Source organism: Dendrobium catenatum, unplaced genomic scaffold, assembly GCF_001605985.2.
Source record: "Dendrobium catenatum unplaced genomic scaffold, ASM160598v2 fragScaff_scaffold_1351, whole genome shotgun sequence".
Taxonomy (NCBI): domain Eukaryota; kingdom Viridiplantae; phylum Streptophyta; class Magnoliopsida; order Asparagales; family Orchidaceae; genus Dendrobium; species Dendrobium catenatum.
This window is the reverse complement of record NW_021319813.1, coordinates 1,705,335-1,710,955: the sequence shown is the minus strand read 5'-3', so window position 1 is coordinate 1,710,955 and position 5,621 is coordinate 1,705,335.

Genomic DNA, 5,621 nt, shown 5'->3' with positions numbered 1-5,621 from the left:
AAGTATTTTATTAACCATTTCAGCATCATTAGTTTCGTACCTAATTCACGTAAAGAAGTAACTATCTATATGAAAAATGTGTACATGTTAGATACGAATTCATTTGGTTTCATATAAAATAGATCTAAATCATGTAATAAAAAATTTAATCTAGATTATTTCACTTCATTAGTTCATTTATAAGCTTTACAAAGTCTGTCACAATTTTCTTTTCCACTTTTGCAAGTAAAAACACACATGTAACCTTTTGATTTAAGTGCATAAAAGAAACTTTTTAAACAATTTGCATTTAATTGAGCTAATTCACTTTCATCTATAATCTAGTCAATAAATGGTGTTTCAGTTCTAATGCCATTTTCTAGCCTAGTTGGCCTACTGTACCCATCTTGTACTAAAACTTACATGTGATAGTCAACTGATTGAAGAACAGTAGACATACGTATTTTCCAAAAATTGAAAGGGATGTTATCAAATAATGGAGGACTTGTGACCGAATACCCTTCTTGTGTGTTATGGTTTCCAAAAGTATCCATTATCATATAAAATGTTTTTTCTTCTTCTGGACGAAATGATACCCCACATTTTTGTACTCTCAACATTGTTTATACAAACTATGTATCATACAATAGGATTAGTTTAGAAAAATTTGATGTTTGTCAGGATAAAAAGGAATCCATTCTTTTTGTACTCTAGATGTCATATGTATGAAGATCACTTCGTACAGTAAGATCAACATTAAAAAATTTTGGATTTGTCGAGACAAAAAGGAACCTATTCATTTCATACTTTGGATGTCGTCAGTATGAAGGTCACTTCATACAAAATGATCATTTTAGAAAAATTTAGAAATCATGGGGACAAACAGGGATGTATCTATTTTGTACTATGGATGCCGTCTATATGAAGGTCACATCGTACAATATGATAAGTACTTAGACAAATTTTCTCCCCACAGTTCGTTTAAGTGCTCATAGGAGGAAATAACTTAACAAATCATCCTGTACAAATTTAGATCATATAGTTCAATTAGTTTATAAATTGATAGATTTAAAACACTCCCCTAGTGTGTGTGTGTGTAAGCACGATTACTCAATTACAATCACACTCTCTCAAACTCAATAAATGCAAAAATTATAAACTCCATTTACAGTAAACCCTAATCTATTCTCCCTTAAAGTCTTCAATAGTATAGAATATTATTTCTTTGAAATGTTAGTTCAAACAAATAACAAAAACAATATATCCAATATGTTTTAAAAGTAGTAATGAAAACAATAATATTTGAAATTATCAAAACTACACATGTTGCAATAATCTCAACAATCGAAAACTAAGTTGCAAAAAACTCAACAGGAGGATCTATTCTTAAAGAGAATCTTTAGAGCTCAGCATAATGTAATCGTGGGTGATCAGGCCAGTAAAAAGCAAAAACTAGGAGAGTCTTTACTTGAATACATCATGAGATGGTGAAATCACTTCATGAAATATGAACCACAGCTTCAAGAGCATTATGTAGTGGAAATTCTCCTGAGGAATATTCACTAGCCCATTGCTTTTCTTCTAAAAAAGTTTACTATAAAAACATTTGAAAAGATAATCAATAAGGTGAATAAGCAACTCAAAAGCTAATCCACCACATGCTCTCTCAACAGGTAAGCTAAATTTTAGGAGTTAATCCATTATAATATCTTATGACCCAACCAACGATGTCAGAATGTCTGGCATAGTGATCTATGATAATACTCCAATTTGAAATGATCTTGGTTCACCTATATTCTATAAAAGGATAGGTCATTGTAGATTTCCTGACGGAACCCATTACTGGCAGAATCTCCTTTAAATGATGATTTACCAAATAAACATATCACAAGTTTTGAGAAATCTCATGATCATGTCTGAAAATTATATTTTGATGGTGCGGCATCCTTCCAACCAGGAAATATATAAAACTCTACAATTCCTAAAAAAGTAGAAATTGGTCTAATTTTTATAACAGCACAAAAGGGAATGATGCATTCCTCTTATTTTTTTAGAGCCTTACATAAATAATAAGGCTGAGTATGATGCTCTAATAATTGATTTGACACTTATAATAATAATAGATATAAAATAAATCAAAATCTTTAGTGATTCTAATTTGGTTGTCAACTAGATTATACGAACCTATAAGGTTTTTACTCCAAAACTTCTGAAATAACATTAGTGCACAAATCACATCCTTGAGTCATTCCCTATTGTGATTGTGTTTGTATATCTTCGTGGAAGAAATTCTATGGAGGATGCCTTAGCAAATCTTCCAAAAGAATTTTTCAGACCAGAAGAAAACTATATTTCTATAAAAATTCAAGGCCATTAGGTCCTAGGCTCTATAGATTTTGAGCACATCAGAAAGAAATCTTACCAATTCATATATACCTCTTTAACAAACCATGATGAAGGTGAGTGGACATACGCACTCATTCATTATCTATAAGTTGTCAAGCTCCCTCTTGATAGATCCCTTGCCAAACAAATCAAAAAACATGGCCGCTCTTATGCACTTATGAACAACAACCTATACCATCAACCTTTCATTCAGATATGGCTGTATTCTTTAGACAAGCGAGAGGTATTAAATTTCATGAATAAAATCCATGCCAAACTTTAAGATACTCATTAAATAGGTCCTATGATGAAAATGAAAATTAAAAGGCATAGATATTAATCGCCCATGATGATTATTAATTACATGAATGTAGCAAAATGTTGTCATCAATGTCAAATTCCTGATATAAGTTTACATTAACTTCCTAACATCTTACATACCATGATAGCTTTATGACCTTGAAATATGGGGATTGATGTTATCAGGCTTGTTGACCCTCTATTTGCAAGGGGACATCGCTTCATTTTAGCCACTAATGATTATTTCTCCAAGTGGGTGGAAGCAGTTTCCCTACATCATGTAACATCACTACATGTCATTAGGTTATTTCTAAAAGTTCGTTAAGGATGTTAAGGCCTATGAACTTAGTCCCAAAGCTAACCAAGAGAGAGGTGAATTGGAAAACTTTAAAATCAAAGATAAAACTCCAACCAAAATCACCTCAAATAAAATGCGGAATAAAAAGAAATGCGGAAGCAATAATAAGAAAAGAACACACCAGATTTATAGTGGTTCGGTCAAACCTTGACCTACATCCACTCCTTGGAGGTGCCCTCCAAGTATTGCACTAAACCAAGTGTCTCTCCTTTAGCCCACACAGCTAGGCAGAGAAGCCCTTATAAAATCACTTCCACCTTCCCCGGTGCGGCGGAGTCGCCGGGTCCTTTGACACCAAAGAGATCTTCTTCTTTGGTGAACTTACCTCGAGACAAGCCTTGAATCCGATGGTACTAAGGTGCGAGTTCACCGGAGCAACCGTGTGGAACCCCCACCACACTCCCTTGAGTTCCTCCCCCTCATAGGATCTTCTCCCTCTCAAACTCCACCCTTTCCTCTCTCCCTTTCAAGCTCTCTCTTCAAGTTTCCCCCATAAGAATGAAGCTACAATGGCTGCCAAAGACACTTACAAAGTGTCATGCCAAGCTTAAATAGAAGCTCTCAAAACGAGCTCATTAATGCAAGTTGCCAACATTATCATCCAGGACGATAGGTATATCGTCCTGGTCGATCAGTACAAATTCAGCTCATCAGCCCGGGACGATTTGGGATGATCAGAAGAAAATTGGTTACATCATCTTGGACGATATCACGATCGTCCAGGCCGATTAGTTTAAAATTGATTTCAATCGTCCTGATCATAGCCCTGAATTCGAGCTGTCCGATGTAGATCGTCCAGGACATCATCCCAGTCGATCAGTCGATCGTCCTGGCCGATGTGATCATATCAATCAACCATTAATGCTTTCCAAAGATATCAGATCAATTTAGGCATAATTGAGTTAGATCGGCCTGGACGATATACATATTGTCCTGGCCGATTTCCTAAAAGAAAGAATTCCTAAACTGATTATGGCGGTTGATTCTTTCTGAATTAAGATTATCGTCCTGGCCGATACATGTATCGTCCTGGCCGATATCAATGATGGCTGCCTTAATGAGGATGCCCTAATTAGGATTTTTAATTTTGGACATATCGTTCAGGACGATATAAATATCATCCTGACCGATATTCCCAAAAATAGAAATCTTATAGGGAACAACAGGAAATCTTACAAGTTACAAATCAATAGATCCCAAACCAAATACAACAGACTCAAGAAAAGAAAAAGATTACAAACTGACACACACCTAGTCTACCCAATCTTGTGCTGGTTCCAAATTGCAGTCTGATCGTGTGGACCTGAAACGTTAGCACAAAAGGCAATCGTAGAGAAATAAGGAATCTTTGCTATCATTAAAATCATAAACCATTTATCCGCAACAATCTCCCCCTTTTTTATGATGGCAAACAATTCAATTTGAATTTTCAAAAAGAACATCGGCCAGCTTCATTTCAGGGCAATATTCAGGATGATTTTCCTCATATTTGAACTAATCGGCTAGGATGATATGTTTATCGTCCTGGACGATAAAGTCGGCAACTTGCTTTAATGAGCTGGTTTTTAGCTCTTCTATTTAAGCTATGATAAGGTACTTTGTAAGTGTCTTTGGCAGCCATTGTAGCTTCATTCTTATGGGGGAAACTTGAAGAGAAAACTTGAAAGAGAGTGAGGAAAGGGTGAAGTCTGAGAGAGGGAGAAGATCCTGTGAGGGGGGACTCAAGGGAGTGTGAAGGGGGATTCCACACGGTTGCTCCGGCAGGGTTGCATCTTAATACCGTCGGATTCAAGGCTTGTCTCGAGGGAAGTTCACTAAAGAAGAAGTTCACTTTGGTGTCAAAAGACCCGGCAACTCCTCCGCACCGGGGAAGGTGGAAGTGATTTTGTAAGGACTTCTCTGCCTAGCTGTGGAGGCTAAAGGAGAGACACTTATTTTAGGGCAATACTTGGAGGGTGCCTCCAAGGAGTTGATGTAGGTCAAGGTTTGACCGAACCACTATAAATCCGGTGTGTTCTTTCTTATTATTTGCTTCTTCATTTAATTTCCGCATTGGTTTTTATTGTGGTGATATTGGTTTTGGTTTGTACTTTGATTTAAAGATTCTTCTTTACCAATTCACCACTCTCTTTATTTAGCCTTGGTCCAGTTCTATAGGGCTTAACATCCATAACAAACTTTCAAGATAAAACTCAAGCTTTATAATCCTTAAAATTAGTTTTTAGTCATTATGCTTCCTTACCTTAGGATTACATATACTAGTGGTGGAGCATTCCATTTATGACACCACTATAGCATTAGTTCAATTTCAATCCTCTATGCTTAAGTTCTCCCTTTCTTTGGAATCCAAATCCTAAATTTGACATTTTCATTTGGAAAATTCCAATATGTCAAGTATAACTTCATTCTACTATACATATTAGGGTCCATTTGTTGACCTCATTTGTGTCATGAGGTTAACAAAACTCAAATTAAAACCAAATCTAATTTCTTCCAAGTAGTGCTCACCTATTGACTACCCTATTATTACCATTATACATGTTGCAACCCATAACCCCGAGTTTGAGATTTTGATGATGCCAAATAATGAGTATTTTGG